The sequence below is a fragment of the Physella acuta genome, unplaced genomic scaffold (genome assembly GCF_028476545.2).
Source record: "Physella acuta isolate Inbredline_101_S28 unplaced genomic scaffold, ASM2847654v3 ptg000197l, whole genome shotgun sequence".
NCBI lineage: Eukaryota > Metazoa > Mollusca > Gastropoda > Physidae > Physella > Physella acuta.
This window is the reverse complement of record NW_026731716.1, coordinates 711,007-732,175: the sequence shown is the minus strand read 5'-3', so window position 1 is coordinate 732,175 and position 21,169 is coordinate 711,007. Positions and strand designations below refer to the sequence as shown.

The window sequence follows — 21,169 nt, the reverse complement described above, 5'->3', positions numbered from 1 at the left end:
TTGTGCACTTACCTGGGTGAATGCGAGACATGGTTTTTGGTCATAACTAGCTTCGTGTGCGCTGCAGGGAATAGACATTTCTTGTACGTATAGTCATCATAAATATTTTTTTAAATTAATTTATTATTTTAATTTCCAGTCTAAATTTTGCAGATATTCAAATTACAGTAACGTAGTTTTTTTCTGATAGGACATCTTGTTAAGTAATAGTCATCATCGATATACAGTAATTTTTTTTTCAGTTTGCAAGAAGCGTTTGTAAATTGTCTTTTAAATAGTGAACAAAATTCTGGCTGCTAACAGTAGAAAGCTCGTAAATCATATCCGAGGCATCCACAGGCGACGACCCGTGAAGTTTTGTCATCCATTTACGTAACCGACACTAGAACTGTCGTCTCCAGCTATAGTTCATCTGCTAATACACATTGTCACATACCTGATTAACATGAGCCAGAGGGTTTACGTGTGTACTGCTGACACATCTAGTCGCCACTGAACCGTGAACACGTACACCTATCTATAGGCCTGAACTTTGTGGAGTTTGGCTGGGCGAGTTGTGTCCCATTGGAGGAGTTGTGCGCCCTTGAACAGAGTTTGACAACAATCATTGTGTGACGAGTTATTCCATCGTGGGATTTATTCTGTGACAGTGCACAGTTCAGTTCACCAAGTGATTTCACGGGTTTTAAACAGTGGATACTGAAGCAAGGACACCTCAGTGGTAAGTTCTGGTATAGATTCATCCGTTTTGTTGTCAAATTCTACCTTATAAGAATCTATCTAAACAATGTAATAACATGTTATTATTTATTTGATTTTAAAAAGTGTTCAGTTTTACGCAACAATATTAATTTTTGTATGCCCAGCTTTTAAAAAATTGCAAAATGTATTCTTCGTCCCTATTGTAATCACCCAACTCCTTACATAGGAGGCTCGCACCCTCTCTCAACATAGCACATCGACATAGCTGTTGAAAGTAGGCTCTACCATCGTATAGGACTAAAGCAGATCCGTTACCCATGTTTTATGAAGCAGGCGTGTACTATCGTATAGAGCAGATCCTTTACCCGTTTTGTATTTAATAATGCAAAGGCTGGGCCGGCGGTTCCCAGTGTGTGACCCTTGATAGACCAGTTGTCACCCCCACACCGACCAGTTGTCGCCCCCACACCCACCAGTTGTTCCCCCCCACACCCACCAGTTGTCGCCCCACACTGACCAGTTGTCACCCCCACACCGACCAGTTGTCGCCCCCACACCCACCAGTTGTTCCCCCCCACACCCACCAGTTGTCGCCCCACACTGACCAGTTGTCGCCCCCACACTGACCAGTTGTCGCCCCCACACCGACCAGTTGTCACCCCCCACACCCACCAGTTGTCGCCCCCCACACCTACCAGTTGTCGCCCCCACACCCACCAGTTGTTCCCCCCACACCGACCAGTTGTCGCCCCCACACCCACCAGTTGTTCCCCCCACACCCACCAGTCGTCGCCCCCACACCCACCAGTCGTCGCCCCCCACACCGACCAGTTGTCGCCCCCACACCCACCAGTTGTTCCCCCCACACCGACCAGTTGTCGCCCCCACACCGACCAGTTGTTGCCCTCACACCGACCAGTTGTCGCCCCCACACCGACCAGTTGTCACCCCCCACACCCACCAGTTGTCGCCCCCCACACCGACCAGTTGTCGCCCCCACACCCACCAGTTGTTCCCCCCACACCGACCAGTTGTCGCCCCCACACCGACCAGTTGTCGCCCCCACACCCACCAGTTGTTCCCCCCCACACCCACCAGTTGTCGCCCCCACACCCACCAGTTGTCGCCCCCCACACCGACCAGTTGTCGCCCCCACACCCACCAGTTTTTCCCCCCACACCGACCAGTTGTCGCCCCCACACCGACCAGTTGTCGTCCCCACACCGACCAGTTGTCGCCCCCACACCCACCAGTTGTTCCCCCCACACCGACCAGTTGTCGTCCCCACACCGACCAGTTGTCGTCCCCACACCGACCAGTTGTCGCCCCCACACCGACCAGTTGTCGCCCCCACACCGACCAGTTGTCGCCCCCACACTGACCAGTTGTCGCCCCCACTCCGACCAGTTGTCGCCCCCACACCCAACAGTTGTCGCCCCCACACCCAACAGTTGTCGCCCCCACACCCAACAGTTGTCGCCCCCACACCCAACAGTTGTCGCCCCCACACCGACCAGTTGTCGCCCCCACACCCAACAGTTGTCGCCCCCACACCCAACAGTTGTTGCCCACACACCCAACAGTTGTCGCCCCCACACCCACCAGTTGTCGCCCACACACCAACCAGATCCGGCCATTGACACACCTCGTGTGGCCCCCTCTCACTACAGTTTTAGATCTATTATGGCCCCTAAAAAAACAAGCTGTGGTCCTTTACAGACCCGTTGTGGCCTCTCACCCAGTTGTCGCCCCCACACAGACTAGTTGTCGCCCCCACACAGACCAGTTGTCGCCCCCACACAGACCAGTTGTCGCCCCCACACAGACCAGTTGTCGCCCCCACACAGACCAGTTGTCGCACCCACACCGACCAGTTGTCGCCCCCCACAGACCTCGTGTGGCCCCTCTCAATACAGTTGTAGTCCTTAAAAGATCTATTATGGCCCCACAAAAACAATTTGTGGCCCCAGACAGACCCGTAATTTTTCCTCATACAGAATGGCACCTCACAGACATAGTGCGGCCACTCACAAAGTTTGGTCCCTCACAACGTGTGGCCCCTCACAAGGTGTAACCCCTCACAAAGTGTGGCCCCTCTCAAAGTGTGGCCCCTCACAAACCAGTTTTGAGATAACTAAATCATCCTGGTGTGGTGGATAAGTTTGGGTTGAGTTGTGTGAATTCTACGAGCTTCATTCGTTTGTTGCGGGGATCTCGTTTAAAAAACACAAGCCGACCCGCGGCGTATCATACGCCGCTATTGAGTTTTTTTTTCAACTTTTCAGTAATTCATAATTTGTGAATTCGACAGTACCAATGCTGCCACTGAAAATATTTGCTTTAAAACACTAAAACCCTCCTTTCCACCCAACCCCTGCCCCACCCCCTCGTGAAAGCAGCCTCCTTTTCGTTACCTCCCCTATGTTTAAAATCGTTTCAAACTAAATTATCTGCCCCTAATAGCCGTCACTAAACCCGTCTCTACGGTTTGTAAACATTTAGCGTGACCACAGCTCACCAGACCATGTGAGGGGGGGGGGGTAGCGATATAGAGGAAGAGAGGGGACTGCAAGGAGCGCTTGCAGCTTGTTTTCTAAGGTCTCCCAGAAGAGAATTATATATATAGATAGATCCTAATTTCAGGATTTCTACGAGCTTCATTCATTTGTTGCGGGGACCTCGTTTAAAAAACATCCTAATTTCAGGATTTCTATGAGCTTCATTCATTTGTTGCGGGGACGTCGTTTATAAAACGTCCGAATTTCAGCGAGTAAGGGAATGTCTGCATAGAGGTGAAAGAAACAGTCCATTCTACTCTCGTCGCTTTCTAACTCCAATAGTTAGCGAACTAAAGGCGAACCAAAGGCGACTGGGCATTGAACGGACCACACAATCACTTCATTTGTCAGAGTGTAGTTGGTATCGATGGCCGACAATAGACTCTTCCGAAAGGTTATGTTGTTATTAGTATTGCAATCTCAGGATTTGTGATATGGTCAGAAATTAGAGCTTTGGTAGAGTTTTGTTTAGGGTGTTAGAGTTGGCATTAGCAGTTCATATTTGTATTTAGTCACTATCTGTAATCTAACACCCCTTTTTAAAGAAGATTCCATTATCGTAGCATAAATTGACACCGGAAAACACCAGTATCGGCCGAGATCACAAAACCATTCAGCTCTTTCTTAACCTGCTCTGTTGACAGTCAGGTCCAAAAGGCTAACATTTAAATATAGCTGTACAACTTTACCGTGGGGAACTGGCGGGCGAATATTTTGAAACTTAACCTCAGCGGGTAACATAAATAAATCATCTTATCTAAAAATGTATCCTAGTTTTGTAATTTAACCTTTAACCTAAGCAAGGCCGGTAATTCAATACTAACAGATTGCTAAACGCGCTTACTACTGATTTGGCTGCTTATCTTAACTACAAAGAAAAGCTTGCATCTAAGTACGAGTGCCGCCCCTTTGATAGATCTCAGTTCTTTATTGAAAACCCGAACTGTTAGCGTGCCTTGTATCAGCAGTTTAGATAGGGCGCCAGATCCTAAACGTGAGTTCTCTGGGCCTAGTCGTCAGATCAGCTGATGCAGGTGCCAGAGTTTAGAGTAACATTTACACATTTCTCTCCCCTTCTGTTGTTAAAATGCTTTCTACGGCAGATAGTTGTAGCGTGGATTGTGTCGTCAAATGCTTTGAATATCGGGTTAGTTGAAGACTGTCTTACCGGACACAAATGTTGCTTTACTCCCGAGGCTAAATTAGGATTTTTTAAAGTTGTATTACTTGTGTGAAGCTGTTGTTAAAAAGTATTAGGTTATATGTATCATTAAAATGTATTACTTACGTCTGTTATCATTACAAAGTATCACTTGTCCCGTTCTGGCGTACATATATTAGAGATCAGCAGATTTTGCATTAGAATTGTCTGCTCTTTGATACTGCAGAAAAAAGGAACTTCTGATACTACAGCTTAAAGACATTATTATTTATTTACTCATGTTTTAACCCATGTGTGGATCTAAGGTTGTTTTTTTCTTCGCTATAAACGTGCACATGGTTCTACATATTTTTGACAATTATTATTCGCAAATATTTTTTTTAATTTGCTATGGATATAAACTCCTGTTATAAAACTGATTCATCTACTGCAGGTAAGTGATCTACTTTCTGTCTCAGAATCTATTCTCTAATCTAGCAAGACAGAACGACTGACTAGTTTCAAATGTTCTAATCTAGCAGGACAGAACGACTGACTATTTTCAAATGTTCTAATGAATCAGGACAGAACGACTGACTAGTTTCAAATGTTCTGATCTAGCATGACAGAACGACTGACTAGTTTCAAATGTTCTGATCTAGCATGACAGAACGACAGACTAGTTTCAAATGTTCTGACTGTTGAATCAAAAGCGTTAAAACCCGAGTAAATCTGTTGCAGAAAAAGTTAAAAGATGACACATCACACGTCACGGCGTCACACTTCACGTATCTCAGCTGACAACTTGTCACGCTCTATGGGGGAAGTGAAGCGGAAACATTTAATTATAGATTCCCACGTTGACCCACTTGATTTAATAACAGGTTGCAATCAGAAATGTGGGTTAACTTGATGTCATCTCGTAGCCTCTGTTGTGAATTATATCACTTCTTTTAACGTTAGAGGTGAATCTTTGAAGATGCTGTTAGATGTATGCAGTAGATTGGGTAGTATTAGGACTAGTTACTGTAAGGTTTAGGTCGAGTTAGTTGTAGGGAGTGTTAGTTGTAGGGAGTGTTAGTTGTAGGGAGTGTTAGTTGTAGGGAGTGTTAGGTTTAGGTAGTGTTAGGTTTAAGTAGAGTTAGCTTTAGGTAGTGTTATGATTGGGCGGTGTTTGGTTTAGGTAGCTTAGGATAGGGTAATTTTAAGATTGTGTTGTGATGGGGTAGTGTTGTCATTGGGTTGTGATTGGGTAGTGTTGTGCTAACCCACTTTTACCTGCTTGGTGAGACCATACACCTGGACCTGCTGCTTTCTTTCAGTTTGTCTTACAAGTCTGGCCCTCTCATGTCTTCCCCACCCCAGTCTCCCCTCCCCCACCCTAGTCTCCCCTCCCCCACCCCAGTCTCCCCTCCCCCACCCTACTCTCTGCCCTAAGTACAGTTAACCAGACGAACAAGTCAACAAATATACCGTCTTAAAGCCTGATACACCCCATCCTGCGAGTACACACAACTCTCTGTACACTGTATGTACTAGACACCATTTGCATAGATCCTAAACTTTATGTACTAGACACCATTTGCATAGATCCTAAAGTTTATGTACTAGAAACCATTCGCATAGATCCTAAACTTTATGTACTAGAAACCATTCGCATAGATCCTAAACTTTATGTACTAGAAACCATTCGCATAGATCCTAAACTTTATGTACTAAAAACCATTCGCATAGATCCTAAACTTTATGTACTAGAAACCATTTGCATAGATCCTAAACGTTCTTGTCCTTATAAATCATGATATAGTTTACATCCCAGTCCCAGTGTTATAAAAATGTGTTGTTTTCTTGTGGATATATGAGATTATCTAGCATTGAGACAGGAAACAGTTAAATCATATTGTCAGACAGACTTTGTAGTTGGCCGGATCTTTGCTAGACAGACTGTGTGGGTGGGTGGATTTTGTTCGTTTAAAACAAATTACCATCTGTCATCCAACATGTTTTGTGAGTTTCTGCCACCCCCTGCTCCGGACCTCTCCATAATCAGCCAATTAATCAATCAATCTTAGTCTAATGATCTCAATGTCCACTCTATTCTCGAAACATTATTCCTTTCATTTTGATTATTTAATTATATTTCTTATCCAGTGTTTTTTGAATGAACATTATCTAATTAAATTTTCCTATTTTAACTTAAATCACTTCGATCTTCCACTCTCCACCCAAGAAAACACATTAAAATATTTTTGTTGTTTCAAGTTGAAATGTGAACCCTCCCACATGCCCTCTGTGTATAATTAAAGGCATGTTCAGATGTAGATCCACACTCACAGACTTTATGGAAAGCACATGCTGGTTTAATGGCTCTTGGAGAATACACCTCTCAGTGGGAGGGGGGAAGGGGAGGTGCCTGAGGTGCGTGTGCATGTGTCCCGTGAAAGTCTATGGGAAATGGTGTTACAGATTTAGCTTATTGTTTTCAAATACAACCCCTTAAATCTTGCTAAATATGTTTGGTTTTTTTTAACTTCGAAATTTAAAAAATTCTCTTCATAATTTAAAAACATAAATAGTACGTTATCATAACTAAAAAACATAAAAAAAGATAGTGCATTTTTATACTTTCTAAAAATAGATTTTTTTTAAAAATGCACCTTGATGTCATATGACATGACTGTAGTCATCCCCCCTCCCCTCACACCACTGCTCTCTTTGATAACCAATTCTCAACTCTGCTCAATTATCCTAATCACTTAGGTTTGCATACAAGCTCTATAATGTCTCAACTAGGCATACGGACCTTTATTTTAGTCACACAATCCAATGGCGCACTTTTTTCACAACTGACGACAGATACACGCCCCCCCCCCCTCACATTGTGAACTGGAATTCTCAGTCATGCATTAAACCTGTTGAACCTAACGAACCTATTCATATTCTCGTGGGGTTGATTATTAAACTAAAAACCCATTCAGACCTTGCTCCGTCGTCAGCGTTTGAAGCTTGTTCCTTGTTTGTTTTCTCTCACCAAATGTTGGATCAACAATCAAGTAAACGTGGCCAATATCCCCAACAACAAAATAAACAAGGCCAATAACCCCGACTGAATGACTTATCGATTTTCCACTCGGGTTCAACGATATTTGTACAAGCACATTCAGGAGTCGTAAACCAAAAGGAAAATATCCTACAATGAGCAGCGAAGAAAAACACGTGCGTTTCGCGTTTAGCTGACGAGAACTTTCTTGTCGTTACTCGTCTGCACCGAGAAAGTTGGTAGCCTTGAACTCCACTCGACATATCTCATCTACCCCTCGTGTCACCTCCCTTCCCCCATCAACCCCTCCACTCCCCTTATCCCATCTGTCCCTCTACTCCCCATATCCCATCTGTCCCTCTACTCCCCATATCCCATCTGTCCCTCCACTCCCCATATCCCATCTACCCCTCCCCATATCCCATCTACCCCTCCCCATATCCCATCTAACCCTCCCCATATCCCATCTACCCCTCCCCATATCCCATCTACCCCTCCACTCCCCATATCCCATCTACCCCTCCCCATATCCCATCTAACCCTCCCCATATCCCATCTACCCCTCCCCATATCCCATCTACCCCTCCACTCCCCATATACCATCTACCCCCACTCCCCATATCCCATCTACCCCCACTCCCCATATCCCATCTACCCCTCCCCATATCCCATCTACCCCTCCACTCCCCATATCCCATCTACCCCTCCCCATATCCCATCTACCCCTCCCCATATCCCATCTACCCCTCCACTCCCCATATCCCATCTACCCCTCCCCATATCCCATCTACCCCTCCACTCCCCATATCCCATCTACCCCTCCACTCCCCACTCCCCATATCCCATCTACCCCTCCACTCCCCATATCCCATCTACTCCCCCTCCATTCTCCATATCCCATCTACCCCTACCCATATCCCATCCCCTCCACTCCCAATATCCCATCTACTCCCCCTCCACTCCCCATATCCCATCTACCCCCACTCCCCATATCCCATCTACTCCCCCTCCGCTCCCCATATCCCATCTACTCCCCCTCCGCTCCCCATATCCCATCTACCCCCACTCCCCATATCCCATCTACTCCCCCTCCGCTCCCCATATCCCATCTACTCCCCCTCCGCTCCCCATATCCCATCTACCCCCACTCCCCATATCCCATCTACTCCCCCTCCGCTCCCCATATCCCATCTACTCCCCCTCCGCTCCCCATATCCCATCTACTCCCACTCCCCATATCCCATCTACTCCCCCTCCGCTCCCCATATCCCATCTACTCCCCCTCCGCTCCCCATATCCCATCTACCCCCACTCCCCATATCCCATCTACTCCCCCTCCGCTCCCCATATCCCATCTACTCCCACTCCCCATATCCCATCTACTCCCCCCTCCACTCCCCATATCCCATCTACCCCCACTCCCCATATCCCATCTACCCCTACCCATATCCCATCCCCTCCACTCCCAATATCCCATCTACTCCCCCTCCACTCCCCATATCCCATCTACCCCCACTCCCCATATCCCATCTACTCCCCCTCCGCTCCCCATATCCCATCTACTCCCCCTCCGCTCCCCATATCCCATCTACCCCCACTCCCCATATCCCATCTACTCCCCCTCCGCTCCCCATATCCCATCTACTCCCCCTCCGCTCCCCATATCCCATCTACCCCCACTCCCCATATCCCATCTACTCCCCCTCCGCTCCCCATATCCCATCTACTCCCCCTCCGCTCCCCATATCCCATCTACTCCCACTCCCCATATCCCATCTACTCCCCCTCCGCTCCCCATATCCCATCTACTCCCCCTCCGCTCCCCATATCCCATCTACCCCCACTCCCCATATCCCATCTACTCCCCCTCCGCTCCCCATATCCCATCTACTCCCACTCCCCATATCCCATCTACTCCCCCTCCGCCCCCCATATCCCATCTACTCCCCCTCCGCCCCCCATATCCCATCTACTCCCCCTCCGCCCCCCATATCCCATCTACTCCCCCTCCGCTCCCCATATCCCATCTACTCCCCCTCCGCCTCCCATATCCCATCTACTCCCCCTCCGCTCCCCATATCCCATCTAGCCCCTCACCTCACCCCCTCCCCCCCGCCCCATCTACCCCACCTCACCTCCCCTACACTCTCGCCCTCCCCAGCCTCCCCTTCTCAACACCTTAAGTGAGTTTACAATCAATTGAGAGCTGAGCCATGTTAACCCTTTGAACCCCGGTTATTTTAACCCCTTGTTCCCGATCAAGACGAAGATAAGGACATTAAAGGTACAATTAAAAGCCACGTCATAACATGGAGGTGTAGGTCTAGAATACTCTCAATATCAGATTAACGGACCACCCACAAGATCAGATTAACAGACAACCCCCATAAAAGATTAAATGACCACCTCCAACATCACATTAATATACAATCACAAACATCAGATTAACGGACAAACTCAACATAAGATTAACGCACCCTTCCCAAACTCCAGATTCAGCGCACTTTACACGAAAAATGAAAATTTACAAAATTTAAAAATTATGATCAGATAGATCAGCATCCACCATTTCACTTAGGCCTATATTGTAGTTTTGTACCTTAAGCTGTCAGTCCAGATGCTTTGTAACACAAATCCCGATTTTTAAAATTAAATTACCGTAAAACCCTACACTGCTTAAACGTGCCAAACAGAAAAAAAAAAAATCAAAATTCATTCTGGCACCTGTGTATGTAATTATAGCCCAATTTTTGTGACACTGCCTGGGCCAATAAGAAATCTATCAAGGTCAGAAAAAAGTGGCTTGAATGACATGACTAATTGGCATGATTCTCTGTAGCAGGCGTTAATTGCAACGTCCACAAAATGTCTGGCGTCTAACGTGCTTGTCTAGCCGTCGTTGTTAGCGTTACACCGGGGACATTTTATGATCACCTAATTAGTTCGGGCAGTGGCGTAGGCAGGACTTTGTCGTGGGGGTGTCAAAAACATTTTTCCTAATGTAAATATAAATAAATAAATATATATATATATATAATGATATATATATATATATATAATATATATAAATATATATATATATATATATATATATATATATATATATATATATATATATATATATATATATATATATATATATATATATATATATATATATATATATATATATATATATATATATATATAATCTATACATATAATTCTCTTCTGGGAGACGCTAGAAAACAAGCTGTAAACGCGCTCCCTACCATCCCCACCCCTACATGGTCTTAGTGAGCTGGGGTTCACGCTATGTTTACCTTCGTGGAGTCGGGTTTATTGACGGCTATTAGGGGCAGATAATTTAGTTTGAAACTATTTTAAACGTTGGGGGGGGGGGGGGGGAGAAGGAAGGGGGGTTATGGTCCTTAACGAGCTACTTATAGTGTTTTAAAGAAATATTTTCAGTGTCAGCGTTGGTACAGTCGAATTCACAAATTATGAATTACTGAAAAGTAGAAAAAAAAAACTAAATAGCGGCGTATGTTATGCCGCGGGCCGGCTCGTGAATTATATATAAGGATTTTTCAACGATATTAAGTCGCTGGTATCACAAAATGACCAATTCGATAGTATCAAGAAAATGGTCCTTTTGGCGTGATTCCAGAATTGAACAGTTCGTTGTTCGATGCTGCGATTCTCTTTCTCTGCCCCAGTGTGTTGTTGTGAGGGTGCCAGTTGTTCGATGCTGCGATTCCCTCCGTCTGCCCCAGTGTGTTGTTGTGCTGGTGCCAGTTGTTCGATGCTGCGATTCCCTCCGTCTGCCCCAGTGTGTTGTTGTGCTGGTGCCAGTTGTTCGATGCTGCTATCCCCTCCGTCTGCCCCAGTGTGTTGTTGTGCTGGTGCCAGTTGTTCGATGCTGCGATTCCCTCCGTCTGCCCCAGTGTGTTGTTGTGAGGGTGCCAGTTGTTCGATGCTGCGATTCCCTCCGTCTGCCCCAGTGTGTTGTTGTGCTGGTGCCAGTTGTTCGATGCTGCGATTCCCTCCGTCTGCCCCAGTGTGTTGTTGTGCTGGTGCCAGTTGTTCGATGCTGCTATCCCCTACGTCTGCCGCAGACCGGTGTATTTGTTGTAGATGTGCCAGCCGCCAGAGACTCGTGGTTTGTTTTGTTTACTGATCGAGATTAAAGAATTCCCCCGGTCACTTGACTGAGATAAACTCACGTCCTGTTTATTTGCTTGCGTGGGTTGGAAAATCTTGTCAAAAAAACTTGTCAAAGACGGTGTGAGGTATTTTCATGAGGATAGATGATTAAGGGGGAGGGGGGGGGGAGTTATTAACCAATAAAGACAGCGAGGTCCGTGAGTGTTACTTAGTTGTGCAGCCAATCGTTTCTCTCATCAGCTGAATTGTTTTGCTGCTGGATCTTGACGACCCTATTTACTCATAGTTACAGTGTGGTGTCTCAATGTTTTCTGTATTGGGCCTTTAAAACTAATGAAGGCGGAGTAACCATCGCACCACCTAACATGCGCCCCTGTATCCACGGCGAGCCTAATCGAGTTTATTGCCCTGATCTGTCTGATTCGCCACAGACTCAAATACACGGGATTTAAATACCTCAGTCTTAGAGGTTAGAGGTTATTATCATTTTTTTGATTATTGCGTTGACACTTTGTTGACTCTATGTTGGCACTGTTGACATTATGTTAACATTATGTTGACGCTACGTAAACCCTATTTTGACACTTGAAATACTTTTAGCAACTTGACTTGTTACATATTTAAGAAACTGCATTACTTTTAGTAACATAAAGTTGCTAGGGACCTGCTACACATTGGCATGTTCACTGTTGTTACTATTCCCCCTGTGTGCTGCCTTGACGTAAAACAAATCTTGTGCAATGCGCGCAGTCAAAGTTCAATAACTTTTTTATAACCAGCGTTTATTTATCGACGCCATCATTGACATTTCGCAGCTACAATACGATATTTTCCGGCAGGTAAATGCGAACTTCTCAGCGAAACTTCGCGTGTTTCCGACCCGCCTCTACAGCCCGACTGGGGCAGAGGGCGCCCCTAACTTCCGCCCGAAGGAACCCAGGCGTCTGAATGAATGGGATACAGATAACACGGCGCGCGCTCCGAGGGCGGAGGGAAAAAACGTGTGACGTGGCTGCTCATTACGGCGTTATAAACAAAAGCTGCACGTGCCTGTCGCTCACTCCATCTCCTGGTCACGTGGGTAATGGAATCTCAATGTTGGAGCCCTGGCATTTCACGTCTACCAGAGCAATATCCAATGGTTTTTTTTTTATCCCAGATCAATATTGATTGATTTCTTATCCTAGATCAATATTGATTGATTTCTTATCCCAGGTCAATACCCAATGGTTTCTTATCCCAGATCAATATTGATTGATTTTTTATCCCAGATCAGGATCGATATTTCACCCATTTCTGGAATCAGAGAGGTCTTTTTGCTAAACACTAAAATTCTAATTTATTTTTGGAATGTTGGTAATATTTCACTAAAACTGGTTCTAATTGATTAAAGATAAAACTAAGGAACCAATGCGAGTGAAAGTAAACAAATAACCCTGAAATAAAACATTAAATTATTGAAAATAAAATAAACTGTTCAAGAGACGATGGGAATAAATCAACATTTTCATTCATCAAGAAACATATTATGTAGCTGTTAAGCCTGAATGTCGTTGCCTTTGATGGATAAAGATCATGATTCATGCTCTTTAATACAATCTGTTTCTAAGTCAGGAGAATTTTCTCTCATAAGTATTCGTATTTACAGATACTAGATAATCCTCTACAAATATCGTCTATTTCTATCTAACAAACGGTCTTATTTATAACAATCACATCAGGTAGGAGTTCCATTTTGGCTGGGAAGGTAGTCACTAAATGTTGCTCAATAGCTGCTGGTTGACGGTGTATCATGACAACATACCAAACTTTTATGCCTGATTTTGTCGTACTTTCACAAATTCAAAAATTAATTTATCTATTATTTATTTTAAATCAATTTATATTTCTAGATGTAGATGCCTTTTCTCCTTTAAACTTCTCCTTCTGGAATATTCATCCTAGTACATTGTTACCACCCTCCAACCCACCCATCTATACACTCACACACACCCATACACACAAACACCACACTTGCACAAACATGTAAATAAATGGCCAAACAACGCTGCCACAATCACCACAAATTTAAAGAGCACTTGACAGAATGAAGAAAACAAACATTTATGGTTTTAAAACATTAAAAAACTGAGCAAAAAACGCTGTATAAAAAACCCAACTCCTCAAACCAGAAGCTGCGAAACGAAATTTCTCCCTGCGCATGCCCCTAGCGCCCCGCGTGTTTAGGCAGGGGGAATAAAAAATGGCCCCTGGTTATAAATTGTTTTGCACTTCCTTAAACCCAGACGGTTGAATTCGATTAATTTTTGGGACAAACCGCAAATAAATGTCTGAAAATAGCAATTCGCTTTGTTCATAAAGACGGTTTAAACATCGTTGTTGATTAGATTTTCTAACCTTTGTGCTGAAAGGAACTTGTTCCTATTATCAAATGGAGTGGTTAATGGAAGCTTTCATCTACATTATCTCCAGGACATGGTCGATTAGAAATCTACATCTTTGTACAGTAATCTTTTAATCTTTCGTCGCTCATGTAATCACACAGTGGCGTATCCATGAATTGGTAGTGTGACAGATTCTGAGTAAATTACTCGAAAACTTTTGCCAGATGCATTATTTTGAGAACCACATCAACCCATATTTCTTACATCTTTCTTGAGCAATCTCACCATTTCATTAATATGTAGTAATTTTGAACAACACTGTAACTTCATGTTCAAGCTCAAATTAAATAAATAAATAATAAAATGGTTCAAGTACCAGAAAAAGTGTCACTAAATGTGTCGTCCCACAGGTATACTAACATTTCTGCACGCCATGAACATGTATCACCTTACAGCTCTCCCATAGTCAATAACATGGATGGTATTTGTCCTTGCCACCCTGTCCAGCATACATTAAACTGTGTCAGTATTGTTACCCACCCCTACAATTAAAAAGGAAGCTTTAATTATGGGTCTAATCCACCAAGTCGCCGGAATTCAGAGGGTATAGAATTTAGTATTTCCCCATTCTACAAAAGTCTACGCATGTAATCCACCCAGACTGGGGTATCAAATATGGTCTATCATTATAGGTCCATCACTGTTGATCCATCAATGAAGGTCCACCCAACTAGATCCACCCATCTAGATCCACCCTATCTAGGTCCACCCAACTAGATCCACCCAACTAGATCCACCCAACTAGATCCACCCAACTAGATCCACCCATCTAGATCCACCCAACTAGATCCATCCATCTAGATCCACCCAACTAGATCCACCCAACTAGATCCATCCATCTAGATCCACCCATCTAGATCCACCCAACTAGATCCACCCATCTAGATCCACCCAACTAGATCCACCCATCTAGATCCACCCTATCTAGATCCACCCATCTGGATCCACCCATCTAGATCCACCCAACTAGATCCACCCATCTAGATCCACCCAACTAGATCCACCCAACTAGATCCACCCATCTAGATCCACCCATCTAGATCCACCCAACTAGATCCACCCAACTAGATCCACCCATCTAGATCCACCCATCTAGATCCACCCTATCTAGATCCACCCATCTGGATCCACTCATCTAGATCCACCCAACTAGATCCACCCAACTAGATCCACCCAACTAGATCCACCCAACTAGATCCACCCATCTAGATCCACCCAACTAGATCCACCCATCTAGATCCATTTATCTAGATCCACCCAACTAGATCCACCCATCTAGATCCACCCATCTAGATCCACCGATCTAGATCCACCCTATCTAGATCCACCCATCTGGATCCACCCAACTAGATCCACCCAAGGTCAGGCACCTTATAGAACATGCAGGTAAGACCTCTACTTTCATGACGCAATCAGACATACAGGTATCATAAGATATATTTCGTGACGTCATCTGGCTCACAGGTCGGTATCGATTTAAGGTACCTCGTTATCGGCCTACCCCGTCACACAATGCTATTGACCTATCTGCTCACCCACCCCCCACCCTCCTGCACACAATGCTGGTGACCTATTCTTCCGTGCCGTGACATGGGGTGTCGGGGCCCTCACCTTGGCGTAAACCCAGCATGGTAAAGCTTTGGTTTCTGGGGTCGTTTGGTAGAGGCTTTAATCCATCACTTTATTAGCAACAGGCATTCACGTGTAGATATAATTAGGTCAATCAAACTAATCAGAGTATGGAAAGTCTCTGCTAGTTATAACCAGTTCGATTTTAAGTTTCAATCGTACTTTATTCACGCAATCCATCAATAATACACATAGTTGTTTTAATACACATAGTTGTTTTAATACACATAGTTGTTTTAATACACATAGTTGTTTTAATACACATAGTTGTTTTAGTTAGTGTAAGACAGAGAGGGACATGGGCATAAGGATGAACGGTGTGGTCAGTTCTATGTACGTAACAGTACAGCCACCTAGATTTTCTCCGACATAAACCAGGTGCCAATTAGAGCTTGATGGACTAGGCCCGCTCTACAGATTTAAACTCAATCATGTGAAGAGAACTCGAGACATTCGAAAGAGTAGTTGTACGCTCTGACGCTTGACCACGGGTACCATTAATTAAATGTATTTTACTGTGTAATTAAACTAATTAACGATGGACTCTCATACGTTTACTTTTTACTTGAGCATTCTCTTACACCACCAACAAAACATGGGCGCTGCTTACAAGGGAAGTTAACTCTTGGCCAGGTCTAAGTTTTCCTGAGTTGTCGGTCCCCTAAGGGCGGTGTCTGGATTGGGCGCTCTAGGCGTGAGATAACTGGCGGCCCTGTCGATAAGGATCTGTGGGGATCTGTAAATACTTGAAACACATTGAACGGGCTCTAGAGGTTGGAGGTTAAATTCCATGATCAGCTGAAGCAGGTCGGGTAGAGTTTCATTGAAATCGTGTAGTGGTTTGTCTGGGGGTGTGGGTGGGTGTAGGGGTATGTGTAGTGCTTTGTGTAAGGGGGTTTGTGTAAGGGGGTTTGTGTAGGGGTGTGTAGGGGGGTGTATGTAGGGGTATGTAGGGGTTTGTGTAGTTTTATCTTCGTGTTGCAGTCTATAGTGTTCTACAGTCGGATGTGTTTTAAATATAATGAAATAAAGCAGGCCTATATTACGAGTGTGGGGGGCGGGGATTAAAGGGTGTAAATTGTATGATTTATGTGGGGTTTTAAAATATAGTTAGGAAAGACGAAGGAAAACCGCTTGCATTAACAAGCTATTTTATTTTTTATTTAAAGCCTGTTATTATTTGAGGACTGCGTTAGACCGGGTCTTCTCCGTTATTCCTATCCAAAGTCTGTCTAGCTCTGCTGTCAATTCCTGTCACATGTCTGTCTCATTTGTCTCTCAAGAACTGTTGTCAATCACTCTGTCAAGACCTGTTGTCAATCAATCTGTCAAGACCTGTTGTCAATCACTCTGTCAGAACTGTCTATTGTCAATTACTGCCTGTCTGTCAAGACATAGACACCCAGTGTTCAGTCGTCATAGAGCAGACATGCGGACATACAGGGAGAGTTGTACTCGCTGTCATAGCCACACATCAACTGACACAGTGTGTAGTCGGCCTGTGCCCCGGTGTCCCGCCTCATATCATTGCATGCAGACAGACATCCTCGCTCGTTTCCACAGAATGTTGAACAATATTGTGCATCCAGTCTTTTTTCTGCTAGTTGGAAAATAGATCGACATTACCAAAAAAAATAGATTCAATCATAATGTGTAACGTCACATAGACACCCTCACCCCCCACCCCCACCAACGAAACATAGCTTCAATTATAATGTGTAACGTAACTTACCCCCCCCCCCAACAACAAAAAATACATTACGTTTAACGGCACATGGACCCCCCCCCACACACCCACACACACACACACACCACGCCAGTAGCGTAGCGAGGGGGGGGGGGGGCGGGGGGGGGACATATGTCCCCGGGCGCCGACCTTAGGGGGGGCGCCAAATTGAAAGTTTGAGGGGGGGGGTGCAAATCGAAAATTTGCTCTCGAGGGGGCGCCAAATTGGAAGTATGTCCCCGGGCGCCGGGAAGGGTCGCTACGCCTCTGCACCACGCCCACCAACAAAAAATAAATTCTACCATATGTAACGTCACATAGACATGATAAGAAATGCACTAATACAAAGATATTATACCTGTCCCAAAAGTATACCGAATGCGCCAATCGCAAGCATACTTTACCTGACACAATGTATAAGAAATGTACCAAACACATCGTTACTTACCTGACAAAATATACACCTAATGCACCTAACACATCGTTACTTACCTGACAAAATATACACCTAATGCACCAAACACATCGTTACTTTACCTGACAAAATGTATGCTTAATGCACCAAACACATCGTTACTTACCTGACAAAATGTATGCATAATACACCTAACACATCGTTACTTACCTGACAAAATATACATCTAATGCACCTAACACATCGTTACTTTACCTGACAAAATGTATGCCTAATGCACCAAACACATAGTTACTTTACCTGACAAAATATACACCTAATGCACCTAACACATCGTTACTTTACCTGACAAAATGTATGCCTAATACACCTAACACATCGTTACTTACCTGACAAAATATACATCTAATGCACCTAACACATCGTTACTTTACCTGACAAAATGTATGCCTAATGCACCAAACACATAGTTACTTTACCTGACAAAATATACACCTAATGCACCTAACACATCGTTACTTTACCTGACAAAATGTATGCCTAATGCACCCAACACATCGTTACTTTACCTGCACCGAAAATGCTCACGCAGACGATGGAAAGAACAGAAATGAGGGCAAGAGTTTTCATCTTGTCGTGTCGTGCTTGAACTCTGTGACAGACGAGTGTTGACAGACCGAACTCTCTACCTATGACAGACGAGTGTTGACAGACTCAACTCTCTACCTATGACAGACGAGTGTTGACAGACCGAACTCTCTACCTTTGCTACACCTGTCCACACCTTTACGTACAAGCAGGTCTCAGATACCTGGACAAGTTCTAGAAACTACGATAAGATTTATCTGCAGTCCTCCGGTGCTGCGAATTATTTTTAATCGTGAGAGGCTTCAATGAAGATAAAAGCTATCTTTTAATTAGTTGATTAATTTATTAGTCAGATGTCCAGTTAAATGTTGAACTTGATCAAATATATGCCATCTTCGTTAAGTTCCCTGATAACGAGGGTTGTAAAGAACCATGAGCGCCGTCGATGACCTATTTTCTCTTGAGTGTTTGTATGTAGAGAATATTTTGTTAACTAAAAGAATCGTTACTTTTTTTACTTGCTCGTATAGAGAAAGTCTTGTAATCGTGCAAAAAAAAAATCGAGATTTTTACAAATCTGGACGTTTTACACCTCACTGATACGGAAAAACATAATTTTGCAATCTTGTCCGTATGTCTGTGTGTCTGTCTGTGTGTCTGTGTGTCTGTGTGTAAACAAAATAACTTGAGTACCGTTACAGCTATACACCCGTTACACCCCTATAAGTATTTTATCAAAATCATAGATCCTGATCAGCTTTTGAGCGATTTCCGATAACCGGAAGTGGTACTTTTTCTACTTTGAATTTTTCAAAAGCCTATAACTTAAGTACTATTTGAGATAGATAAATGAAATTTCACATGTAAGTAAAAGATCTAATTCTCTACCTTCTTTCAAATTTTGAGTAATTTCCGTTTTACACTATTTCTGATTTCTCAAAAAACGCATGTAAATTTATAAAGAACTAATAATATTGCGCACTATTATGCACATTCATTTAGTGTTCACTTGGTGTGCAATTCTCTTTTCTACTAGATTTTATTCTATTTTTAAAAGTTTAAGTAAACAAAAATCATGTCTATATTCCGAGTTGCCATCCCACTTAGTGTTATATTAGAATATTCGAGAAAGTTTAGGGGAGATCACTCCCGGTTTATTTAAAAAAGAGATTAATTTTTTTTTTGTACTTTACATGAAAACAAGGTGAAAAGTATTTAAAAATACTTTCCTGTAAAATGGTGAAACGGGATGGACAGCCTCGAAAAATGATTCTTACACTAATACAAAGATATTATACCTGCCTCAAAAGTATTCTATTTTAAAAACTTTAAGTATTTAAAATGGAGTTCCCATCCCCTGTTGTTTTATATAATAACGAGCCGACCCGCAGCGTATCATACGCCGCTATTTAGTTGTTTTATTTTCTACTTTTCAGTAATTCATAATGTGTGAATTCGACAGTACCAATGCTGCCACTGAAAATATTTGCTTTAAAACACTAACCCCCCCCCCCCTTTCCCCTAACCCCGACCCTACCCCCCCCCCCCCCCCCCCCCCCCCCGTGAAAGCAGCCTAATCTTAGTTATTTCTTAGTTACCTCCTGTAAGTTTAAAATCGAACTAAATTATCTGCCCCTAATAGAAACCCGGCTCTACGGCTCTACGATTTGTAAACATTTAGCTTTGTAAACATTTAGCGTTACCACAACTCACCAGACAATGTGGGGGTGGGGTGGGGGGTGGTAGTGATAGTGATAGTGATAGAGAGAAAGAGAGGGGACTGCAAGGAGGCGCTTGCAGCTTGTTTTCTAACGGCTCCCAGAAGAGAATTATATATATAGATATTCGAGAAAGTTTAGGGGAGATCACTCCCGGTTTATTTAAATTGAAACGTAAATCGTGGGGATCTAATGTTGTCTTAAACTACGTAGACGGGACACTTCCTCTTTCTCTGGGACGATCGCGTAGGACCAACATTTCGATACTAGACAAAATAATTTAGTTTGACGAGGTTAAACAGGTTGATCTAACTTAAAGGTTGAGTGAACCACGAGATTGTTACGGTGGATGCTAGGAACTCGAGTTTAGTTGGTGATGCCCAATTAGGCAGATCAAATCACTAATGATTTGTTTTTTTTTCCTTGTTGTGGTGTGCTTACACAAATATACATCATACAAGTTACGCAGTCAGACACACAGACACACAAGCACACAGAAACACAGACACACACACACAGACACACACACAGACACACAGACACACACAGACACACAGACTCACAGGCACACTGGCACACAGTCTAATGAAAATCAGCAACACCAAACAAAAAATAGGTGTGTTTCATATCGCTTTGTAACTTGTGATCTCAGCTAGGAATCTTTTATAGCTGTAGCTTGTCGTCTGCTAGCTAGGAATTTTTTATGGCTGAAGTTTGTTTTCTTTTAGCTATAAATTTGTGATGGCTGTAGTTTGTTGTCTACTAGCTATAAATTTCTGGTGTCTGTAGTTTGTTGTCTACTAGCTATAAATTTCTGGTGTCTGTAGTTTGTTGTCTACTAGCTATAAATTTCTGGTGTCTGTAGTTTGTTGACTACAAGCTATAAATTTCTGATGGCTGTAGTTTGTTGTCTACTAGCTATACATTTCATATGGCTCTAGTTTGTTGTCTACTAGCTGTACATTTCTGGTGTCTGTAGTTTGTTGACTACAAGCTTTACATTTCTGATGGCTGATGGCTGTAGTTTGTTGTCTACTAGCTATACATTTCATATGGCTCTAG

The 21,169-nt window shown here is 43.6% G+C and overlaps 1 protein-coding gene and 1 long non-coding RNA gene across 2 annotated transcripts in view; one reads left to right on the top strand and one right to left on the bottom strand.

The window, feature by feature from the left end:
* Positions 1-338: 338 nt before the first annotated feature.
* Positions 339-21,169, top strand: part of LOC131937007 (ras-related and estrogen-regulated growth inhibitor-like) — a 32,321-nt gene continuing 11,490 nt past the window's right edge. The window contains exon 1 of the mRNA XM_059294186.1: positions 339-721. The gene's annotated coding sequence lies outside the window, so the exon portion shown is untranslated. The remainder of the gene's footprint in view (positions 722-21,169) is intronic.
* LOC131937009 (uncharacterized) lies at positions 16,795-18,670 on the bottom strand. The gene is made up of 2 exons (XR_009386136.1): positions 18,371-18,670; positions 16,795-17,257 (listed from the first exon to the last, which is right to left on the bottom strand). It is a non-coding gene; the product is annotated as an uncharacterized LOC131937009 (long non-coding RNA).